The sequence below is a fragment of the Sapajus apella genome, unplaced genomic scaffold, assembly GCF_009761245.1.
Source record: "Sapajus apella isolate SASKATOON/1434 unplaced genomic scaffold, GSC_monkey_1.0 scaffold3, whole genome shotgun sequence".
NCBI lineage: Eukaryota > Metazoa > Chordata > Mammalia > Primates > Cebidae > Sapajus > Sapajus apella.
Window position 1 is genome coordinate 15,729,750 of NW_022436943.1, and position 26,561 is coordinate 15,756,310.

At 33.9% G+C, this 26,561-nt stretch overlaps 1 protein-coding gene across 8 annotated transcripts in view; it reads right to left on the bottom strand.

The window, feature by feature from the left end:
• The window catches only part of RALYL (RALY RNA binding protein like), a 729,873-nt gene that overhangs the window by 702,289 nt on the left and 1,023 nt on the right, over window positions 1–26,561 (bottom strand). For 2 of the 8 annotated variants that reach the window (XM_032250214.1, XM_032250185.1), the window contains exon 2: window positions 25,776–25,870. The exons of 4 other annotated variants lie outside the window; for them this stretch is intronic. The gene's annotated coding sequence lies outside the window, so the exon portion shown is untranslated. Of the gene's footprint in view, window positions 1–25,442; window positions 25,684–25,775; window positions 26,553–26,561 lie in introns of those variants that run through there. 2 more of the 8 variants (XM_032250247.1, XM_032250195.1) reach the window with 2 other exon arrangements.

Here is a 26,561-nt window from a genome sequence, read left to right on the forward strand (position 1 = left end):
TTCATACGTCAATGCTGAGCACACACCAGGCACACAGAGACAGTTATGATGCTGATGCTAGATGATGCAGTTTATGGAAACAGAGTGAAAAGAATAATCCATGTGTAGCATGAATGATATAGAGTCTTGCTGAAAAATTAAGTTGGTGAAAATAAAATAAAAAATATTGAGCAAACTATACAATAAGCTTTCCGTGGCTCATATCCTTACAACATGGATTCTGCCAATACATAAAATAAAACACTCTGTATTATGAACTTTCCTAAATTTTCTGCACTGGCAGAGGGAATGACCCAGAACAGCAGGTGATTTATGCTTTATTTCTACTTTGACTGTTGAATAAGTGCTTGTACATATTTATCACATCACAGTAGCTTTTTGTTTTTTAAGCCAATGAAATATAGTTTTTGTGAATGATCCACTAATTAAGAGAAGCATCTCATGCTGGTACTAGCACTCCTGGTCCTGTGGTGATATAAGTAGTTGCTTGGAAAAAAGAAATCCATCTTGAGAAATCTAGAATGTATTAAACATTATTTATTAAAATGTTAAATAAAGGATTTAAAGATTTATCAGCTGTCGATACAGAATCTTGATAAAAGTAATTTAAATAATTTGAATAGAAATTAAGATTTTATATATATATATATACACATACATATATACACATACATATATATGCATGTTTATTATTAAGCTTATGTAATTCTGAAACCACAAGACTAGACAGCATATAAAGAAGTAGGATGCATATAAAAAAACATCAGAATATCTACCCTGAGCTGTGTACTGCCAATCCAAAGTAATCAGCTTCAGAAGTACACATTTAATTCCAATGATGCTGTCACTAGTCCTCTTTAGTAACTGCCTTTGCCTTTGTGTGAGTTTTCCATATGAGAAAAGTAGCTATATTAATTCCTAATCACACTACATAGGTTGTCAGCCAAAGAGGAGGAAAAATGAAATGAAAAATACAAAGAAGCAGTATCCTGCGCAAATAATGATTGCTACCTATTCAGAAATTGTCATCGTATTGGAACCACCCACACATGTACACATACACACATAGTTGGGGATGAAGAAGTATTAGAACTACACTTGAATGCCAAATCACTTTGTCATGTTTTTCATTCATCTGGTGGTATTATAGCACTGGTTCCCACCCAATAGCACTGTAAAATGAACTGGAGAACTTCTAATACACAGATTTCCAGCTCCATCCTAGGCTCAGGTGAATCTGAGTCTAGGGGCTTCAATCAGAATACTGCAATTTTTTTAAACTCTCAGGTATTTCTAAATTTGACAGAGGGACCACTGAGTTACAAAAAAGAAACCATCGTTTATTGAAAATATTGCCCTGTAGTGGTTCAGTTTATAAAAGGTGATACTCACAATAACCATTAGAGTTAGATGTTACCATCCCCATTTTCCTTCCAACAAAAGGAAGAAGCTTTTAGAGCTTAGGATGCAAAGCTAGTGTCTGAGTCTAGATCTGTCAGATTTAAAATTTGTGCTTTTTATGGCACATCACACTAAAACTAAAAAGCTTTCATAACTAGGACCACGAAGTGGCCACAGAAAGGAAGGTCACAAAGAGCCAGCACTTACGTTTTGTTCAACCAGCAGCAGCGTTTTGAAAACTGCGCCTGCATCTGTTGGATAACAGGGAATATCAGCAAGACAATACCTCCTGAAAATAGGCTTCTTGTAATATCTCACAGACATAGTTTTTCTTTATTTTGGTGGAGGAGCGGGATGTTTATGCAATATTTATTCTTTTAAAATGTTTTTATTTATTATTATTAAATGTGTGTGTATGTGGGTACACACAAAGTCTCTCCAATTTAAAACTAAAGTACAGGCTTCACCTAACTCCCAAAGGGATGAGAGCTTCATGAAGCCAATACAGTCTTCCAGCTAAAAGACCTTCCTTATTCATCTATTCTACCCTGGGCTGCTAGACACAGCTGCTATTTCCAGGTACCTGAATTAAAGAATCCTGTTATAAAGGGGAAGTTTAGCCTTGTTTGTGATCCCTGCTTTAAAATTTCCCAAATTTTTTAACTTAAACATTTTAAATATGAAGTAATACTAATAATAATGCATTTGAATAACACTAGCCTAAGTGGTTCTGTCAATCATTCCATTAACTAGACAGGGTAAAAAAAATTGGCATCATTTCTATAGATGAGGAAACTGAGGCTGAAGCAAGAAAGTGTGGGATAAGCTCAAAAGCCAGAGCAGGAATTATAGGCAGGTCATCTGCTTGCCAGCTCCCAGGCCTTTTCCAAAGTTCTCTATTCTTGAGAAGCTTAAAGCCCTCAGAGAAAGCTTATGCTCCTTCTGAGGGGATTAAGAACCATCACAGATGTAATAGTAGGGCTATTTAATGATTAGTTTAAAAAAATTTGCCAGACACAATGAAGCTGAGAGTAGGCCTAAAAATGGTACCAATCACACTTTGAGGGGAAAGGATTACTCATGACAATGTTTCTAATCTGTCAGTACATCTGATATACTTAGACACAACAAAAATGTGATTTAAGGAGAAAAATGGTATTTTGTCAATGCAATGTAAAAATTTCAGACACTAAAATTTTTGTTTCTGTGCTATTTTTAACACACAGGATTTTATTACTGATTTTACAATTTAATACTCTACAGAAAAGAGCTTCATATAGCTGATCGATCTTATGTTACTTAGAGAGTATCATAATCCACTATGTATACCAACAGCCCATGAAGAAACTCAAAATTTTGACAGAAAAATGGTGGTTTTGATCTGTTCTTTACTATTGCTAATAGAACTCTGCAACTAAAAATCTCCCCTCCTAATAACGCCCTAACAAGTTAAATGCCTTTCTAACTTCTTCAAAGAGCAAACTGCAAGTTCTACTTTGATTAAAACTTTTGTGTTTTTTCCCCTAATTGTATTGAGGTATGACACATAAAAATCATACGCATTTATAGTGTACAATGCAATGTTTCCATATATATATACGCACATATATATTTACAAACATTATGAAATGATTATCACAGTCAAGATAATTAAAATACCCATTACCTCACACAGTTTCTTGGGGGGTTTGGCAAATATATTTAAGATCTGCTCTCTTAGCAAATTTCAAGTATATGATATACTTTTATTGATTATAATGCTGTACTGATTATATCAGAGCTTCCAAACTTTTCACCCATCATAACTGAAACATTGTACCTTCATTAATATCTTCCCATTTAATCCATCCCCATTCCCAAGCAACCATGATTCTGTTTTCTGCTTCCAACTTTGATTTTTAAAAATTATACATATAAGTAATATAATTCAATATTTGTGTCTCTGTGCCTGGTTTCTTTCACTTAGCATAATGTCCTCCAGGTTCATCCATGGTGTCTTACATGCCAGGATTTCTTTCCTTTGCTAAGGCTGAATACTATTTCTTTGTATATATAATGTAATATAATGTAAATTGTATATTGTATATAGCATAACATATGATATATATAAAATACTACATATATAATGTTATATATATATTATATATGTTTATATATTTTATATATATATATATAAACATTTTCTTTATTCATCCATTGATGGACATTTAGGTTGTTCCCATATTTTGGCTATTGTAAATAACACTGCAATGAATGTGAACGTGCAGATATCTCTTTGAGCTACTGGTTTAATTTCCTTTGAATTCCCAAAGTGGAATTGTTGGATCATATGAAAGTTTTATTTTTAATTTTTTGAGTAATCTCCATGCTATTTTCCATAATGGCTGTACTAATCTGTTTTCTCACTAAAAGGGTACAAGAGTTCCCTTTTCTCCACACTCTGGCCAGCATTTGTTATCTTTTTTTCTTTTTGCTATAGTTATCTTAACAGGTGAGGTGATATCTCATTGTGGTTTTGATTTGCATTTCCTGATGATTATGTAACATTAAGCATTTTTCATATCTCTTTGGCCATTTGCACTTCTTCTTTTGAGGAATGTCTATTCAAAGATGGAACTTTTGTGCATCATAATCTCTGCCTGAGCTTCCATGGAGCTACACAACCTTCAGCTTCCTCACTGGTTTGCCTTCCTGTGATTCACTCACGTTCAGCACACCTCATGATTAAATACCGCGCCACAAGCTGTTTGCTGCCCACAATTCTTTATTCCCAGAGAAATCCATTTTCATTTCAAGTATCACATATCACCTCCACTCAGATAATTCTAAAATCTTTCTCTTCCTTCTTAACTATTCCTCAAAGTGCATATCAATTACTCTATCCAGTAACACCTCAAACTCCCCACTTGAAAAACGGAATTACATATTGTCCTCTAATTGAATTTACTTTTAGCACTAATTCAGTCCTTAATTATATGCTCTCACTAAAGTGTTTTTTCAGTGTTTCACGTATATAGCCTTGATGAAATAATTACATTTTCTAATAAGAAAAGTGCCCTCTTAAAATAAGTAGCTTTTGAGTGACTGAGCAAAGAACACTTTCCCAGTTACTCAAAGGAGGTCACCTGAATTTAGGTACCTTGAGGAAGGCTGAAGTTACCTCCAGGTCACCCATGCATTCATGCTGTAGCTATTTTACTTGGTCCCACACAGAATGGAGAATGGCAAACCCCTTGGAAGCCAGAACTGTGATCCATTCTCTTAGTAGTTCCCACAGTGCTTAGAATAATTCATACCTGTTATTGACTGAATTGTATCCTCTACAAATGTCATGTGTTGAAGTCCTAACTTTCAGTACTCCAGTATACGGCTATATTTGGAGAAAGGGCTTTCAGAGGTAATAAAGGTAAAATGAGCTGTTATGGGTGGGCCTTAATCCAATAAGATTGGTGTGCTCATACATTAAGAAGAGGAGATTGAGAAACCAGGGAGGCACGCACCCACGGGAAAGGCCAAGTGAGGACACAGCAAAAATGTGGCCATCTGCAAGCCAAGGAGACAGACCTCAGAAGAATCAAACCTGCCAACACCTTGATCTTGGCCATTCAGCCTCCAGAACTATGAGAAAGTTAAGTTTCTGTTGTTTAAACCACCCAGTCTGTGCTACTTTCTTATGGAAGTCCTAGCAAACTAATGCTATGTTCAGCATTTATTTGCTAAATTGATGGTAATTTTTAAATTGCTACTTTTATCATGTTCTCAGACTAGGTTGTTAAGGTAGATACACAAAGATAGATTACTTGACATCATGGATTTTTTGCTTTTGCTCTTTATCGATAACTTGTGCTAATATCCAGCCCCAAATATATAAGATTTATTCCTTCAAGTAACATACTTTCATTAGAAGTCAAAGAATATTGAAAAGATAAAAGTTCAGAGTAAACTTCCACTTGGAGGTTTAGCTACAGTGACTTTCCCTTTGCATGCCTAGTATGTGTTAGAGGGGAACTCTAATATTTTCAGGTTATAATACTTTTTGGGATCCTCTCTAATTCAAACTTAAATAGATCACTGCTTAACTCCTGAACAGAAAAGGGTTTCACGCAGTTTGCTTCCAGGCCTATGGCCTTCCTCATTGGGATTTACTTATTTGACCTTGCAAAACTAAAGACAACAGCTATTAGAGGAGTGGGCCCTGGAAATCATTACATTTTTCTCTTTAACTCACTTGAGTCACATTTGTAAATATTCAATAATTGCATATTGAGAACCGTACCTGTGGCCAAGGGCTTTGAAGATATTTGGAAGTAACAACATATGTTTGTTAGGCAGAAAATATAATAATGGATGTAAAATGAAAGGGCCATATTTATAAATAATCAATAATCAATTAGGCAATAATGAAAATGCTAGTTATCCTTGCATATAAAATGAGATGAAAATAATCTAATGGGTCAGAGTTAGAGGTTTTCAGATTCAGAAATAGACTTAAGTTTGAGCTCTGCTACTTACTAGCCCTGTCATCCTGGGCAAATAGCATAGGCCCACTGAGCCTTCAGTCTATCATCTATAAAATAAGAATAAAAACAATAAACCTCTGAAAACTATTCTGAGAAAAAAATACACACACTTTGTATCCCTAGCCCACAGTAAGAATTCAAATAAGTGTTATATATTATTTAACTTAGTAATGCTGAACACTCTCTGCTTACTGAAATTATGTCTTCAGAGTGAATTATTTTGGGGAATGATTATATAAATACTCACATAAGCTTTATAATGAAATTGGAGACAGCAGTTGAACATATGGCATGCACAAAGTAGATACATTTAGGAATTCACCAAACATTAGAAAGGAGCAAAGTATCACAGCGGTACTTTGGGGAACACAGTATGGTTCCCATACAACATTTTTGAACAAACAACAACAAGAAAAACAAAACAGATGAACATAAAGCTGGGTGACTTGATTTAGGTAATATTATTCATCAAGAATATGCAAAAGCACACTGGTAGAACCAGCAGGCAGTAATGACATTAACAGTTATGGTGCAAGTTTGTTTCCATTCAATATGAAACAGATTGGGTCAAAATACGTGTAATCTTTGTAAGGAATAAAAACAATCTTATTCTTCATTTTCTAAATTTTAAGACAATGGCAGGATATTATTTATTGATTTTATTTATCAGTATTTTTCTAGGTATTTTAATCCAAAGATAAAAAGATACACTTTTGTGCTCTTCTTCTCATTTTTTTTCTGAGCTAGAGACAATCTGTTAAAAGATCACCCAAATATTTATTCAGATATTTTGGGTAAACTACTGAGAATATCAGTCTCTACATGATATTTTTGTGTTCTTATTCAGAATTCTTAAATTATAAGAATAATTGAACATTATTTATATATGATAATTACTTTTGAAATTTAGGCAATTTACACAGAATGCCAGAAGATTAAAAAACAAAAAACTTATACATATAATGTATATATGATATACATTATACACACACACACACACACACACACACACACATTTAAAGAAACAAAATTCAATTCTAGGAATGTTTACTTAATCTATAAACACTTAGGCAACTACTCTCACAGTGAGATACTCCCTGGAGATCATGAGTCCATTGAGAAGGGGATGATGTTTTATTCATCCAGGGTATCAGTGACTAACACTATGTTAACAGCATTATTGAATGAATGCCAGAATATGAGAATAAATGAATAACTGAATTTCACAATCCCTATTTTTAAGAAGCATATAATCTAGAAAAGACTAAAACTGTGTAAATGCAATGTGCTATGTTCTGTACCTGTCTCAAGCTATCTATATTGAGCGACCATTTTTTTTTCCATTTCCAACCAACCACAAACCAGTATTTTATAAAATACAATGAAAATATATTACTAGAAAAGGAGCGAGAGAACTCAAAGATATACAATGAAACACAAAATCATTCAGTAAAACTTTTTTGGAAATCTCAATTCTTGTTTCAAAACAGCAACCATCAGGCCACAGACTTTATTTTAAGCAGCACCACTTTTTACTATCACCATGAACAAAGTGATGGGAGAACACCCTACTTAACACATGGATAAATTAAATAAAAGCACTTGAAAAGTTCCATTAAGATTAGTTTAGAAAAATCTGCTGGGAAAATTTGTCATTTTCTTCATGTACTTACCAAAATTCTATAGTGATTCACTAAAGTGAGAAGAAAAAAAAAAAAAAAAAGGAAGGACACCAAATGGTTCTTTTCAACAAACTATTCATCCTGGCAACTCTGCAGGACTCAAAGGAGAATGTACTTTACATCTTCTTTTCTCTTGAAAAGCTCCACGGTATCAAACACTCTTCTTATGGTATGTAAGAACCCCAAACCACTTGAGTAATAAATGGTCAATGTCATAAACATACTTCTAATTTCCATTTTTTTTCCTTTGTAAATAACTAACATTTTTTTGTTGTGTGGCTGGAAATAATTTACAACTACACGAGGGATTGATCTTTCTACTCTGTTCCTGTGTAACTCTTTTTTCATGTTATAGGTTTCAAGCAATTTTTACCTATAAATGATAAATTACTGAAAATGCATTACTATTTGTGCTCAAAAGCTAATATACATATATGTGATGAAAATATTAAGAAATCATTATAACATTTTAAATTTAATTTAAAAAGTACATTTAGCAAGTTTTTAAAGTAAATGTTCAAAATGTCATGCCTATCTATGCCAGGAAAATATTCTGCAAAATGCAATTTCATAGGATAATTCCTAGTGGTCAGATTCTAAAGTCACCATGAAAGATACATAAAAATTACTTCTAAAAATACCTTCAATAGATCATATAATACTTTTACATGATTTTATAGGTTTTATATTATCTTTAAGTAAATCTAATTAAGCCAGTTTTTCTACCAATGTTGGATAAGAAGATAGAGTCCTTTATTTAGATGAACACTAGCTAAAGTGTTAGGCTTGTTTTTTCCCAAAAATATAAATTAGGTCTGTAAGTTCATATAAATTAAAAGTGCATACAATGCTACAATATTACAATAAAACAACCACAAAAAATGTATGGGAATACACATTATTCAAAATAGCAATGAAAACAAAGTGCAGAAAGAACCAACTAAAATATTTGCAAGGGGGCATGACAAAATACATTATTACAATGGAATGCTGTATAACCATTAAAATCCCAACACCTGTTGTGGGGTTTGGATATAAAAAAAGGAAACCTATGACATAATATAATTTACTTAAATGTAATATATATATATATATATATATATATATATGAGATATATATATCATACATCTTTTAGGGACAAAGAGACATATTATCAAATAAATATGCTGCTGGGAACAGTGGCTCACACTTGTTACACCAATGGTTTAGGATGCCAAGGCTGGAGAATTGCTTGAGGCCAGGAGTTCCAGACCAGCCTGAGCAACACAGTGAGACCCTGTCTCTACAAAAAATAAAATAAAAAATTAGCTGGTCATGGTGGCACACTCCTGCAGTCCCAACTACTCGAGAGGCTAAAGCAAGAGGATGCCTTAAGCTCAGGAGTTCGGGGTTACAATGAGCTATGATCATGCCATACTGCACTCCAGAATGGATGACAGTAAGACTCTGACTAAAAAAAAAAAAAAAAGCAAACTGAATGAAAACGACTCCCCTAATTAGGCAAGTAAATGCCTAATACGATTTCCTAAAGTTGTTCATAAGCAATGGATTCCTGCAGATACACTCACACTCATATTCACAAGGTTATATTCCCCTTACACACAGAGACACATCTTAAAAGACCTATATTGGGAATACTATCATATACTTAGCTCTAAAACATCAAATAAAGATAGATAATGGATCAAAGTTACATGCTTATATTTCCCCATCAAATTCTCAGTGATTCATAAGTTTTAGTCAAAGATACTAAATCAATTTAACCTCAAAGACTTATTCAACATTCTATAAACTTGAAGCATTTCGTTCTGTTAATGTTATTTTAAATATAGCCTTGAAAAGTTGATTTGACTTCACTCATTTCATGATGGGTCACATTTTGAAGGTGGAATTGCATAGAAAGATTAATTTTCTGATTTAATAGAAAAATAAGATACTATTTTAACCCTGAACTTTATTTTTACTTGTGAAATTTATCATCATCAGCCCCCTTTGCACTGTAAGCTCCATTCTTATATGTTATATAATGCCTTGTGACAAACAGAAGGATAAAAAATGAATTTTCATGAAATATTTGTTGGATAAATACATTAATAGATTCATGAAAAATGTGAAGATAATGTCTTTCTTAAATTAATGTAAACAATAGAATTACAGTTTGTATACTGGTAAATCAGTAAATTCCATAAACCAGTGATTATTCAACCTTAAAAAAGCAATTGTCATCCCATCCTTCGCATTAAAACTAGGAATGCATTTTCAAGCCTTTTAATTTTACACTCACAAACTATTTGCAAAATAGCACAAGAACCTGTCAAAATACATCACCAAGATCATATTTCAATTAAAATATTAATCTTATTTGCTTAAGATTTAATTAATGTAGATAAAAGAGTAAATCTACACTTTTCAAGCAACAAATGTCAAAACTCTTGGAGTTTAGTTAACAGTTAACAGTACTTTAGGGTACTCTTATTTGAAAATAGTTAAAATTCTTAGCAAAAACTGCATGAAGGAAATTATTTTCAAATTTATGTAGTCTTATGACACTTTCTTTTAAAAAATTTTATATAAAATATCCTAAATTAGAAATAAGTAGTAATTTCTGTCTTAAAATTACTTTTTAATTTATACTGTGAAACTCTTATTTTAAAGTTAATTAATACCTGAAATGAAGTTTGCTTTGATGAACAGAAAGCTTTGAATCTGGAGTCCACCGATCATTACTGCTATCCTATATCAGTCTCAGCTTCCAATGTATTATTTCGTTTAGTGTATTATATTTTGAAAATTCTTATAAATACAATTAAGTATTTTTAAATGGTAACAGTTTAACTGTTCATGATAACCATTAGAATGTCATGATATGCTACACTAATACTGTTACAGAAGCTCAAATGAGTAAAAGTAGAAAACTTTTACTCATTTAAGTAACTTATAAGAATATGTAATATTCAGTTTGAATCATAAGAATATGTAATATCTTGAATTGTTTATCATAAATGTAATAAGCAGCACCCAAAATTGTATAATAAGTACTGGGACTTTCAAACTATTCCAAATACATGACTAAAATTAAATTAAGAGGATCTACAGAACTCCCAGACTAGACTATTATCTTCCAATGCAATTGGCAGAGATGAGTTATTTCCATGACATTTACTATGTAAGCAGACTGAGTCACTTCACCTCTGAGATTAAATTTCAATAGAGAAGTCAGAAACAAATTCACACACCTAGAGTAAATGCATTTTTGACAAAGGTGCCAAGAACATGCACTGGGGAAAAGACAGTTTCTTCAATAAATAGTCCTGGGAAAACTGGAGATTCATATGCGGAACGAAGCTAGACCACCATCCATTGCCACATACAAAAAATCAAATGAATATGGACTACAGACTTAAATCTAAGTCCTCAAACTATGAAACTACTACAACAAAACATTGGGAAAATTCTCTAGGACATTGGTCTGGGCAAAAAATTATTGAATAATACCCTATAGGCATAGGAAACTAAAGCAAAAATGGACAAATGCTATCACATCAATTTAAAACACTTCTGCATTGCAAAGCAAACAATCAACAACATGAGGAGACAACCCAGAGATTGGAAGAAAATTGCAAACTGCTCATCTGACAAAAGATTAATTATCAGAATTTATAAGGAGCTCAAACAACTCTATAGGAAGAAATCTAATAATCTGATTTTAAAAATGGGCAAAAGATTTGGATAGACATTTCTCGGAAGAAGAAAACAGGCATATGAAAAGATGCTCAGCATCACTGATCATCAGAGAAATGCAAATCAAAACTACAATGAGATATCATCTTTTCCCAGTTAAAATGGCTTACATCCAAAAGCCAAAATGCTGATGAGGATGTGGAGAAAAGGGAACCCTTGTATACTATTGGGAATGTAAATTAGTACTATCACTATGGAAAACAGTTTGGAACTTCCTCAAAAAAACTAAAAATAGAGCTACCATATAATCCAGCAATCCCACTCCTGGGTATAGACCCAAAAGAAAGAAAATTAGTATATCGAAGAGATAGCTGCACTCCTATGTCTGTTGCAGCACTGTTCACAGCAGCCAAGATTTGGAAGCAACCAAAGTGTCCATCAACAGATGAATGGATGAAGAAAATGTATTACCCACTACACAATGGTGCGCTCTTCAGACATAAAAAAGAATGAGTTCCCGTCATTTACAACAACATGGATGGAATTGGAGGTCATTATGTAAAACGAAGTAAGATATTCATAGAAAGATCAACATCGCATGTTCTCACTTGTGGGATCTAAAAATCAAAACAATGGAACTCATGGAGCTAGAGAGTGGAGGCATGGTTACGAAAGGCTGGGAAGGGTGGCAGGGAGGTGGGATGATTAATGGGTACAAAAAAATAGAAAGACTAAATAAGACCTAGTATTTGAGAGCACAACGAGGTAACTATATTCAACAATTATGTAATTGTACATATTTAAATAATACTAAAAGAATATCATTGGATTGTCTGTTACACAAAGGATAACTGCTTGAGAGAATGGATAAACCATTTTCCCTGATGTGATTGTTATGCATTGCATGCCTGAGTCAAAACATCTCATGTACTTCATAAATATATACATCTGTCATGTACCACAAAATTAAAAAATAACAAATACAAATAAATTTCAACATTCAGAAATGAAGCAGTGAGAATAAAAGTAAAATGTATATGAATACTTTTTTGAACTATAAAGCCCTCTACAAATGTAGGATAACTCTGTCAAGGCAAATTATCACTTCAGTACACATGGTCTCTTAGCAATTTCGTATTTTCTCCATGCTGGAGAAATTATGTTTTCCTTTTCGCATCTTTAGAGATAACTGTCATGAACTGCGGTGAAAAATCCTTAAAAATCTTTTTCTTTTCAGATTCTACCTACATCCTATTGTTTATAGAGATATTGAAAATATCTAGAAAAGAGTTCAAGTGCAGTAAACCACCAGTGAGGAATTAATTTACTAATTAATTCAAAATTGTTTATTGAGTGCTTCCTGTGTGCCTCGCACTGTCTAGGTACTGGAATACATCATTAAGATAAACTGTATTGTCATAAAACTACCACCTAATGGGAGAGGAAGGCATCAAACAAGGAAAAAAAAAGAGTGAAATGAAATTTCAGGTATTGATAAATAATCCAAGATAAGTTTCATACTTAAATAGGCTCATCTCTAGGAGCTCAAGGGGATGGAGATCAAAGGGAAGTACAAAAACAAGGCAATGCTTTGGGGGACAACACCTGATACATGCTAAATACAAATTAAATGTTGGTTATTTTGGCGGTGGTTAATATTCATATTATCACCATTGGTCTCAAAAATGTAAATAGGATGTAAAAATGGAATGTTAGAAATTGTAGGAATATCTTCTTTGTATAAAAGCCAGGACCTAATAATTGGTAAATGTGTCTTTAATGCCATATTAGAAAACATGTGAGACTCAGAAGCAACTGGTCTGATAAGAAGAGAAGAATGTGGTGAAGAAAATGAGGCTGATTCGATTGTGGGGTTTCATAGTAAACAAGAGTCTTGATTTTCCATATTTATGGACTTCAGAAATGCAGGAATCAGATGACTAGATATAGGATTTGCTATTACATTTTCAAAAAACTTCTGAAACTACATTGGTATTCAATGGGTAGTGAATCTGTTAGCAAATTTACATGTTAAGTATAGCATTCTGTTTTTATAATAGTGAGTGATTCTCTGCAAGACCATGGATAGTTCTCATTAAATTTGGTGTGAGGCAAACACCACTAATATAGAAGCCTATCCTATGAAGAGGTCATCAATTTCTCACGATTGCATTATTTCTTTACCTCCAGGGCCAAATGAGTAGATTGAAAAGCAAATTTAGTAAAACTGTCCATCTTGCTCCTGAAGAACAATAAGTATCAAGAAAATTTAATATTTCTTAGTAAACAGGACCATATTTTGGGATAACTTTTGGCAAAAATGAACTTCAATTGATTTCTATTTAGGCTTTAATAAAAAGTGAAAGCTGAAATTGAAATGATCAGAGAGTATTTAAAAATCTATCTTGGATAATCTCTGATAAGAAACAAATGTCAAAAAGAGTTCAAAAACATGACAGTCCTGAAGCCTCTATGAACACTCTAGATTTACACATTCTACGTGGTAGCCACTGGCACATGAGCTCCTAAAATGTTGCTAGTTCTATGCTGTTAAGTATACAACACAAACTAGGTATCAAACACTTGGCACACACACACAAAAAAAAACAGAATATTTTAAAAGTAATTTTATATTGATTAAATGTTGAAATAATTTTTATACATTGAGCTACATGAAATCTATTATTAAAATTAATTTTAGCCACTTTATTTTTTAATTTTTAAAAATGTATCTTCTAGAAAATTTAGTTACATATGCGGCCAGCTTGCATGACCTGCCTTGTTTCTTTTCAACAGTGATCTAGAGAAAGCTTGGTCATGGTTATTGTTGACCTCCTTCCTTCTCCTTTCCCATTTCCCTTCTCCCCTGTTCGATGCATCCCTTTCTCTTTTCCCCCACTTAAGTTGTACCAATGTCTGTGGGGAAGACTAGAATAGGGAAAAAGATGTGGCAATTCTGAAATAAAAAGATTACATACGTGATGAAATGGGTTCAGAATAAAACAAAATATTTTCCTACATTGGTTCACTAATCTACTTTAAATTATCAATAAAGCTATATCATTAGAGCCATTTTAAAAAATCTAAAAGTATAGATATTTCTAAATTCATTATATATATATTTACAGTACTTAACAGTTTCTAATAAGATATGTTTACTTGAAGTTTTGAGTAATCTCAATATATCCCAGAATAAACTTCATTCTCCTAACAATAGACTAGATATTAAAGCCTAAAATAAAGAGGTGCAAACACATGTTAACTGTACCTCTACCCTTACCCTCTCCTGTTTTCCTCAAAAATTCACCATTTACTTTCATCTTCCCGTTTTCTTTTTCCAGATGGTTTGCTCTGAATCTTGTTGTTGCTGTTTCTCTCACCTGGCTCCCTTTACTTTTTCCTCTACACACCTCTTCTCTACACTGTCATATATTCTTGACTTTGGAATACAATTGAAAGAGTAATATCTAATCTCCCAACCTGAGGACTCACCAAATCACTAGAAAGGAGAGAAAGAAATTGCATTCCAGTTTGTTCAAGCGCCTTAATAATCTAAAGAACTACAAGCAATCATCTATACTTTTCTTAATACTTAAAACTTTCCTGCATTGTCACTTTCCACATGCAGCGTTTTCTTTTCCAGAAAACTGTCTACTCGTGAGGGTAAGACCAATGTTTTCTGCTTTTAAAAGCTTTTATAAAATCCCCCCAAACACAATGATTTACATATAATAGACCCCCAACAAATATTATCTAAATATATAAACGATTGCTGAAACTCTCACCCATTATGCCCACAGAAGAAACATTATGGAAGACTCTGAAAAGAGGGGCTAGAATCAGAATCAATTGCAGCACCGTTCTAAATGAAAGCATTGTGTGTTTTTAACATGTGTACATAGGGAGTTACTATGAGGGCATTAATTATGTGTGAGTGTCTATTTTATTGGACAAATGTTGCTGACCTATTGATGTACCAATCAAGGTATCTCCTCTCCTTTTTTTTCATCTTTTAAACAAGACACAGTAGTCCACATTGAAGTTGTGAAGCCAAAGAGTCCTGGTTCAGATCTTTACTCAGCCATTTAATAGCACTAAGACATTTAACAAGTCAACTGTCGGATTCCCCATTTTCACCTAAATATTATTATCTATGATAATATACTCTCATAGTGTTACAAAGATAAGGCTCTATCTGACTAAGCACTTACCAATCAGCCAGTCAGTCTGGTCCAGAATGTTGATTCATAAATGGAATGAGATCTCAGCAGAGCAGCAGCAACAGAACTAGCAGTAAGTATAACTATCTATCTGCTATCTGGACTTCTGATGTTAACAAAAAGTTTGTATTGGAAAACAAAACATATTAATGAATACTCTGCAGCTTTCTTTTCAATCTGAATCATTCACTGTTATGCTTAATTATAAGATCCTATATTCATTTCCTTGGTTTGGATAAGATAATTCCTTACAAAAGTTTGCATTGCTATATCCACTGCAGAATTTACTTCTAGACTAACTGAAAATTATTTTCAAATGCAAGCAAGATATATGCATACATCACACATCTATAGCTCTCTTCATAATGTTCCAAAGAAAAGACTAAAGTCCCAGAAGTCACAAATGAAAAAAAAAAAAAAAAAAAAAAAAAAAACTATTTTAGTCTTAGTTGATTATAAAGCTCTAAAAGTATTATTGATAATTTTGGCACTTTTATAGTTTTCCTTTCCACCTTTTCACCTGTCTTCCTGTTACAGGTTTTTTAAATCACTTTTTCAAAATTACACCTTTAACATTCAGCTTCATCTTACAACATTTTAACTTCTCAGCATCAGCATTGTCTTCCTGTCTTACCCACATGCTTTACCATACTCTAAAATTTATTCACCATTTTACGACGTTCCACTGACAAAAGCTGGAAATACAATTTTCTTTTCTGACCAAACGTCTCCATCCTCACACTCCTCTCATTCTATTAAAATTAGTGAGCCAGCTGTTCATTTTCATCCCACTCTTCAGGCTCTCAAATCTTACTAGTTCTTATTCTGTTCATCTCGTGGAGCTGCCCTTGGTCTCTTTCTCCACCCAGATTTATTTATGTCTTCATATTCACTGCCTCTGGAAAGCTCATCTCTGTTTTATACAAAGTGGATGGCGTGCTAGTCTCTAACCAAGTAATCCTCAGTTGTTTCCTTAACCCATTCAGATGGCAGGCTGTTAAGTGTTGCTAGAGAAGTGATATAACTGCATGCACTAAAGTGACAACAAATGCTAATTTTGCCAAGTTCCTCGTTATGGCTCTAGAATCTTTCTATACTTCATCCTTATTCTCTACTGCACTTCCCTAGCTCTTATCTCCATATCAGTTAATCTCATCCTAGGACCTCATTTACAATTATCTGAGAAGACTGAAGTCACCATCAGGTGGTAAACTCCCTGCAGTCATGGTTATCAGTTTTATTTACCACAGCCTCCTCATCCTCCAGCACAGTTACAAAGAAAATGCTCAAAAAAATCTCTTAAATAAATAATGAGTTACTTAGTTTAACTAATGAACTGATTCAATTCCCTTCCTGTTCTAAGATGTGACACCTCTCCCAGTGCTACTGCTAATCACACCAACCTTCTTAGAACATTCTGAACTTGACCCTGAAAAATTATTTTCCTATTATACCTCTGCCTTTTCCTGCAAGGGGATTCTATCCTGAAAAACATAAAAATGCATTCAGATTTTCCTTATTGTGGCTTTAAATATATCCTTCCTTCAGTAATATTACTTCCATGAGTAATATTTTATTCCCACACTTTAACATTAAATTTCATTTTTTGTCTCCATATCTTCAAGATCCCAGATGACCTTAAACATGGGCAATTGGATTTCTGCTCCTATTTAATCTCAATATACATATTTTTTTTTCTCAATGGCAACTAATAGACTATTCAACTTTCTTTATGAAAAAAAATCAAATGGAGGGAATACTTGAAAGAATAACACAATAAAATCAGCATAAGCAGTCCCTGATTTAGGTTAACAAATGATTATTTACTTTACATACGCACACACACACACCCCACACACACACACAAACACACATTCCCTCCCTCATTCCTTTGATGACTCATAAGAAATTCTGTTGCAGATGCCACTGCATTTGTCCCTAAATAATTTAGCACACACCTCCTAAAATAATTTATTTTCTAGTCCATATGCAAATTTTCCTAATTATATCAAAATTTGACTTTTTATAGGCCACGTTTTTAAAAAGCAAAATAAAATGAAACTTCAGGCACTGCATTTGTTTGTCTTTAGTCCCTTTTAATCTAGAAAAGTCCCCCCCACAGTGGCACTGACTTTTTACAAGTCTAGGTCACAGGCCTGGTATGTATCTTCAATGTAGAATACTTCACCTTATGCATTTGTCTCATGATTTCCTCATGGTTTAGTTTAACTTGTCCTTTCTCTGAATTTTTCTATATACTGGAAGTTAAATCTAACCAGGTTTTATGGGATTCAGGTTAGACATTCTAGCAATAATATTTCACAAATGGTACTGTAGCTTTCATATGGTATCACATCAGGAGGCTCATGGTGTCAGGTTGTCTATTGGTGATGCTGCATTAAATTATTCGGTCACTTAAAACAATGACTTGCAGATGCAATTAATACTTGAGCACTATGAGAATATGTTATTCATCAAAATAATTTTAATTGATGATTTTATCACTTGTTGATCATCTTGGACTGAATCACTTATTTCACTGAGAGTTACAAACAGTAATATTCTAATTCTCACATTTCTTACACTTAATTCACATTATTTTGTGAAGAGCTGTCCCTCATTAACTAAGAAAGGAAGGCTAATCATTTAATTTTTTCAATTTAATTATTATCAGATCTTTTCTTTTTATATTTTTTATTTAGAATATTACTATGCACTCACAGATTTTACTTTATTCAATGTTTACGATTTGCTATATTCACTCTTGAAATTCAAACTGATTTAAATTGCACAACTGGAAGGCCCTTCAAGCTAGCTCTTGTTTACAATGATATAGCCTTATTTGTCTTTGACCATTTCCTGACTTTCTGTCACAATAAGTTATCCCAGGCTCATCTTGTGTTTTTTCTGCTCAGACTTAGAATCAGTCAATTCTAGGTTAAGGAAGACTAAAGGGCTCTTGTCCTCTTGAGTGGGGAATGATACTAAGAAGCCATGCTTTCTGCACTGTATGTGCTCACTACTTCGTGAAAGACATTGCTTTGAAGATTTTTCAGTAGAGATAGCTAGTAAGTACATTTATTTTTAAAAGCTTTATAATATATTTTATTATCTATTAGGTTAGTCCTCTCTTTGCTTTTCTTTCTCAAAATATTCCCTGCTATTTTTGCACATAAATATAAATTTCAAAGCAATCTATCTAGTTCCAGAAAAGCTTCCTACTGGTCTTCTTATTTAGATCATGTTATCACCACACACACACAAACACACACAGAGAGAGAGAGAGAAAGGGAGAGAGAGAGAGAGAGAGAGAGAGAGAGAAAGAGATGCACACACAGGACACGTACAACCCTGGAGACAACAGCCCTTTTCATGGTGCCACCACATCATATTGAGGATCATTGATCACTTTTTCATTTGCTCATCTAATATATCACATTCATTTAATTTCTCTCAAAATTCATGGATTTTAATGACATATTCAAAGGCCTTTATCTCAGGCCTCCCTTTCTTTTAAGCCTATGCAGCATTAGCTCTGTTGAACAATACTTTCACACACACACACACACACACACACACACACACACACACACACCATGCACACATTTTCTGAACTTCAGTGGCTATCATCCTAACTCTACTATTCTACATTTTATCAGCCCCTTTTACCACCACTGAAAAAAAGGCAGATGTTTCCAAATTTCCATCTGGGGAGGACTTATTCCCACTTAAGAGTTTCAAAGTAGATACTGTCATATCTCCTTTTAGCCTTCAGTGTGCTTCCCAGCTCTAGGCCTGAATTTCCATTGCACATTGGTCACTTAATCCAGAAGTTAATGTCAGAACTCTCAATTACTATGTTCAAAACTGAATCATTTTCTCAGCTCCAATAAAATCAGGCTCTCCTCTAGATATTTTTTTCTCTTGTTTTGTTTTATACCACCAATTTAAGATATCCAGATTTCAAAATTCAAATGCAGCATTTAACCTCCCCTATACCTTGTCCTCCAAATCCACTGATTTTATGGACTTCTGGACTTATGACCAAGTTTTTAAAATCCATCTCATCATGTTCATTCACACTATTTTCACTATAGTTTATGTTTCCCATTCTTCATTGAAAATATTCACTTTTCAAGTTCCAAGGAAACTAATGATGGAAGACTTTCTTGCGCATCTGAAGAGGCAACTAAACATAGAATGCTAAAATAATACATTACACTTATATGTGTTTTATGTTATTAACAAACATAAAATGAGCTTGAAAATGTCACATCCAAATATGTGTGACAGTAAAATTGTGAGGTGGTTTGATGTTGGTGGTGAGATGATGGTAGACAGACAAGACACATATATTTATAGAGCTCTGTGTTATGAAAGAATTAGCAGTTCAGTTTTCCTTGCATGAAAGATTAATTTTCCACATCACATTGCAAAATCTTCAAGAGTAGAGATTACATTTTGTACTTAGTAAGTAAATGCTGAATGTGTTTCCCAGGCTCTTTGCAAAGCAACTGAGGACAGAGAACTGTATCGTCTGACCCAACCGCAGAGCACCAGTGGTAACTCACAAATGTGATGTCATGCCTTGGCACTCTTCAGAAAACCTGTCTTGGAGAGATGTGTGATGACATGGTCACAGGAAGTTACTTTCAGGACCAGTTAAGAGTATCTGTGTGGGACAATTTTATTTTATTTCTGCTCAAAGCACTCCCTAGTGGAAAGCACTCACTGTTGAAAACTTGCCAAACTACAGTCATTTTAAGTAATGTATCAAGAATAAATATATAGCAGTTATTTTACATTAGGAAAAACAAAACCAACAACAAAAATCCTCTCCACAAATGAAGCATCCCTGTGTAGAAGAAGAAGCATGAGGTGTCAGTTGAGACTTCCCATATGTCAAATTTCCCTTTACCACCTGTGGAGCTCTGAGCTCCAAGACTTTTTCCTCCAACATGTAAAATAATATTATATAATCACAGAGGGGAAGTGCCAATGGAATTGCATTCATTTGACACATCAATTTCTTTCCTTCTCATCTTGATTTAATGAAAATATAGCCTTCCTTACTCCTACCTGTTAACAATTTTTGAAATGACTCAGAAATGTGTTGCTTCTCTTATTATTTAGCATATGGCTATCAAAATGTGTGTAAACATTTTTTCTAAACACATGGATTATGTATGAATGTAATTAATTCCCACTCTTAAGTTTGGAGGAAAATTCAACCATATTATTTTAAGCAAAATGTGTATTAGTGAGTTAAATGAAATTTTACCAAACATATTTATGCACAGAATATCTCTAGTATTTTGTTACCTAAGAGCACTTAGTGATGCACATTATTGCATCTTTCAGAAGACCAGTGCAAGATTTCCACGTTCTACTCCATAATTTTCCTCTCCACTTAGATTTTTACATGGCCAAATAAATAACTCTTGAAGTCTAGATCCCAGCAGAGGAGTCTGCAAGGACAGTCCAGAAAATATTTATCCTAAATACTAACTGAAGTTCTCTGACTGCCATCTCTGTGGCTACAAATGAAAAGAAAAAGGCATTAAACCATCACCTCCTCCTCTTTATTTTCCAGAACTCAGTTCCAGAAAAGTAGCAAGATAATTCAAAACTAACAGACAAAAATATTTTTAAATGTATGGAAGAATTTAGAAAAACACAAAGTTAGTTTTCAACAAGGTAAGCTTGACATTTAACATAAGCCTAACAAAAAAAATCTCAATATATAATTGAAAATCTAAAAACAATGAGGGTCAGCAAAACTACTAAAGTTGACAACAGCTGTGTTAGGTCTATATAGTCTACACATCAAAATTTAATAATAAAAGGAGGGGTGATGGCAAATATTATTATGCAAACTTGTTAACAGTGTAACTAGCTATTGATACATTCAGAAATCAGTTATTACTTACATTTTATGGAATAATGTTTTCAAAACTATGGTGTAGCAAAACAAACTGTTTTTATTGCCAATAAAATGAAAGTTTATGTTGCCTGTCAATTACTGAAGTGAAATTTATTGAATCATACTGAATTATGGAAGTGGGACCTTTATACACATTTGTAGAAGTCACTGGAAGTGGTAGATAATAACAGTAATGGGAGAATAATAACAATAACTCCAGATCAATAAGGACCTTTTTAAACACGTTATTATGTACTTTCTGAAAGTCCATAAAAAACTTGGAGAATAAAATTAATAATTACCTAAGATTTTCAGAGCACAACAGTTTTCATATTGGAAGTATGATAAAAGATGTAAAGAAACCATTTTTTAAAGTCATAGTTAATCATCATTTAAAAATAAAGGTTTCATGGGTGATAAAGTTATCTGTACACCAAACCCCTGTGACATGTAATTTAGCCATGTAACAAAACTGTACATGTACCCCTTGAAACTAAATAAGAGTTGGAAAGAAAAAAAAGATATAATGGATTATAAAAAAAAAAAAAAAAAGCTTTGTTATCACATGGACCTGATTTTGACTCCAGTTCCGCTAGACTTTGTGACCTTTGGCATGTTATTTAATTTCTCTGAGCCTCAGTTTTGGTGCCCATAAAATGGGGATAATAAATATGTATGTTGCAGTATTGTTTTGAGAATTAAAGATACTATCCGCAAAAATAAATAAAATAAAAAGTTTCAAAAGTCAGAAAAATAAATTGTAATTAAAATTTTTTCCTCAAATTCATTCTTATTATTCAAACAATCTTACATATCCACTTCACTCTCTTCTGCTTCCATAATGGAGCTTTTTCAAGATTTGAAATATAGAGTTATATTAATGAATGCACTGCTTACTCAGATGCTCACACTATCAGTAAACAAAACATGACCACATTATTACTGGGGTAGAGTTGCAAAAATGCAACAGACATATACTTCTCACTGGAGTTTCTAAATACTTATTACTGGCTCTTAAAATAAGTAAATATTGTATTTAAGAAACAGCTATCCAAATATTTCACATTTTTTTAACTAGGAAGAAAACTTTTAGCATAGCTAATTATTTTTCGAATTAACTACTTTTATATTCTGAAGACATTGTTTGTATTATTATAGTAGCTCTTTTAACCACTTGAATTTCATACAAATTAGAGAAAATAAACCAACTATCATTTTTAAAAATGTTAACACATCTGTTATGGCTAAGAATATATGTGTCTTTATAATTGTATGTTTGGAACTTTTCCCCCTTGTATATATACCACCATGGTATGGTTATTTGATGCATGATAAGAAAAAAATCAGGGTGCTACTTGATTGTTTATGACCATGAAAATATGAATGTAAAAAAATAATTGTTAATCTTAAATGATGAAAACTTATTCATTTAAATAGTCTTGGATAGACCACATACTCAAGACAGAATTCCAAATAGGACTTTCTTTATGTCTAGGCTGAGACAGATGCTGCAAAATTAATTTAGTAATCCAAGATTGTAAAAATACCCATATTTTAGCATCACATAGAAAGTTCTAGAAAATGTAACAGGTTGTTTTCAGTTTGTGATTATTTGTCACAATTTAGATAGTAAAATGTTTGAGGTCAGCTTGTGATCCAATGCCAGTTTAATTTGTGGATCTTCTTTCTCTCAGTCCTCACCCTTAGCTTGGGAACCTTCTCTCCTTGCAAAATAGACACTTTTTCTCCCATCCCCCACTCCCACCCCACTCTCTCAGTAAGCAGTTGAAAAAAATCTGCACAATTAAATCAATCTAAATCCCTGTGGGTTGCTTGATGGATTAAAAAAATTTTTTTTTTTTCCACGAGAAGCCAGTAGGCGGTGCTAAATGTAGGCTACTACCTTCAACAATTTTAAACCAAAAACTAAACAGGTGGCCAGTTTAAGAGTTGTAGAATTTCCAGTATGATTCGTACAGGAAGAAATCTGAAAGACTTGAATGTAATAGATAGAAATGTAATACAAGTATACAACATAATTAAAAATGAATCTTAAATAAATGAAAACATAGGTAACTAAAGGTTCTTAGAATGATATTAAGTTACAGAAATCAAAGCACAACTACCTCTCTATCCTCACATTAAAATTATTTTTGTTCCCATTTGAAACCATTTGATATCAAATGGTTTCAATCTCATTGAGAAATATCATATAGTACAGCCAGTGCTTTGCTCAATCTTAAGACAGAAGCTACCTCAACCTTAGGGCAGCAACTGATTGCCTTAACGAAAATGCAGGTTAGATAATTCAAGTTCTTTCTTGCTTGCTTGCTCTGTCTCGTTCTCTCTCTCTTAAAAGAATGAAATGACTCACAATGCATAAAGTATACCAAATATATTATACACAAATATTCTCTTGCATTTTTAATAAATGAGCATTTCTATATACATACCTTGTTATAATTAAAATGATTTTTAAAATCTCAGAATGTTGCAAATAGCTTTTTTTAATGTTTCATGTTAGCAGTTTGAACCATATGAAAGACTATATTTTAGTAATTAGCTCACCATACAAAATAAGAAAATACTAATTTCAGGCTTAGTGCCATCATATTGACTTTAAATCTTAGAAGCACACACATCAAGATATCAAATATAGTGTCCACAAACAGTGACATAAACTATCTTCTTTATATAAATGCAACAGGATTTCCTTCACAGGGAAAAGCTACTCTGAGAACAAAATAACTCACAATGAAGTGTCCGAAGTCTTTTGAGATACTTGTATTCGTTATGAATAAAAAGTATATACAGCTTTCCAGATATAATAGTAACTTTTAATCTTCTACAGAAAAATGGCCCTGTTTTTTACCACAAAGAGTAAAAAAATAAGTCATAAAACTCTTCATTCCACAAACTGAGGTTAAACACAGTGAAATATTTGCTTGAAAAAGTCTGTGTACTTTGTCCTAGGCCTCTCTGTATGTTGGAGTTAGTTTGTATTTCTGTAGTTACCTAGAAGAAAACTTCATCTGAGAGGTAAAAAGTTGTTTTATCTGCCTTATGTTTACTTTACAGTATCCAAAGTATATATACATGATAATTTAAAGCTAAACTTTTCATTTAAGTGTGGAAAAGTAAGAAAATAAAAGCTTCAAAATCAAATAATTTAAATAATGGTGACTCTCCAGATTTTCTAATGTATGCCTTTATGAAATTTATTTGGACAGAAAAATTTCCAGCAGATTCTGTCACAGTGTTAAATACAGAAAAAGCTTTTTATTGCTCACTGGTCCATCTCTGAAAAGTAATGCTAAATTATTCGAAAATATGTAACAAATAATCATAAAATATCATAGACTGCATTCAACACTGAGGACCTCAGTGCTACCAACACACGAAATCATCACCTTTGTCACTAACCCCTCACTCCTGCCCTGTACACAGTTCTCAGAGGAAAACCTTTAAAGTCGGTATCAGGCTGTTAAAAAGAGGGAAAACACTGCCCCCTTAAAATTTAAACAAAAGGCGTTTTTATCCCTTACAGGTGTAGGGTCATTAATGCAAACTAACAGCTTAGTCCTCAACATTAAACCCAAGTCACCATCACACAAGAAAACTATTTCCCCATCCCCTGGAAGACGACACCAGCAGGCACTTAAAGCCAACGCAAAGCAACAGGGAAAGGAAAGATCCAAAACAGCACCACTAAGAAAGCAAAGCCCTTTGGAAAAGCAAAACAGGCTGGGAAAGACCTACTGCGTCGTTTGCTCATTGCGAGGAGGAGGAGCAGGAGTTGAGCGTGCGGGGGCTGCTGCCATCCTCAAGGCTCTGGAAATGTCTCGAGCTCCGGCCCGCGTGGCCTGGAGCCAGCCCCTCCGGAAGATGCGGTCTCTGCCGCTTCTGCCCCCATCTCCCGGGTGCTCTGAGGGTCCCCTTTAGCCGACGGACGGCCCGCGCCATTTACACAGCCCTTGCCCCTCCTGCTGTGCAAGTGGCCCTCGGATAACTTACATGGCCCGCCGGCCCGCGCCGCCCGCAGCGCAGACGCCACCCGTCGGGAGACGACCTGGGCGCAGCTCACAGTGGGGTGTGCGGGGGGGCTGTATTTTGCGCACATCTAGAAAACAATCCTGAGGCAGGGAACAGACTTTGGTTTTCCCTGGCTCCCGGCGCGGCTCTCCCCACCTAAGGCTCGGACACTGCCTGGAGATGCGCGCGCGCAAACACACATACACACACACACACACACACTCTCTCTCTCTCTCTCTCTCACTCATGCATTTCTTTGCTAGGACCAGTGTTGCCATTGCACACCCGGGAAACGCCTCCAAGGGGACCAAGTACCTGCTCTCTGCGAGCTGCTCAGCTGTTCACTTCATCCTCCGTTGACAAGGAAACCAAACCGCACTTCATTTTTTTTTTTCCATAAAAACCTTCCACTGCCATCATTTGAAAATTGATTTACGGGGAGGGAAGGGGGAGAAATAAGGGATAATATAGATATAGATATCAGGATATCTATCATAAAATTATCTCGGTTTTTTAAAAAAGTCAAATGTGCAAAAGTCATAGTTAATTTAGAGGAAGAAAAAAGTATTTTGCTTAAAAATGATCCCAGTCACGAGCTGTAAGAAAAGTTTTATGTTATCAATGGGTATCAAAAACAGGAGGAAAAAAACGAATTTGTTTTCACCGGCTCCCAAAAAGGGCACAAAAATATAAAATTAATGTCTTTGCTCAGTGGTTTGCACCAGTATTGCAAGACCACAAACTTGTAAACACTGCCGTAAAATCCCACCTATACAAAAAATGTTATCAGAAAAAGAGTATGCAAAAAAAGAGTTAGAAACATGCTTTTTATTTTTACAGAGGAAAAAAATAGGCACCATACTTCACATCGCTTTTTCCATAAAACCAGTTGCACATTTTGCTGGACTTGGGAGACGCTCCCAGCGGGCACGGTCGCCGCGGACTCCCAGACACAGCGCCTTGTCTACAGAACGATCGCATGCTAGAAAAACTTGGATTCAGGAAAAGGCTCAAAACCATGCTCCTCCAGCTTTCCCAAATATAAACAATAATCAAAGAAGTGGAAAAAAAGAAAAAAAAACAAAAAACAAAAAAAAAAAA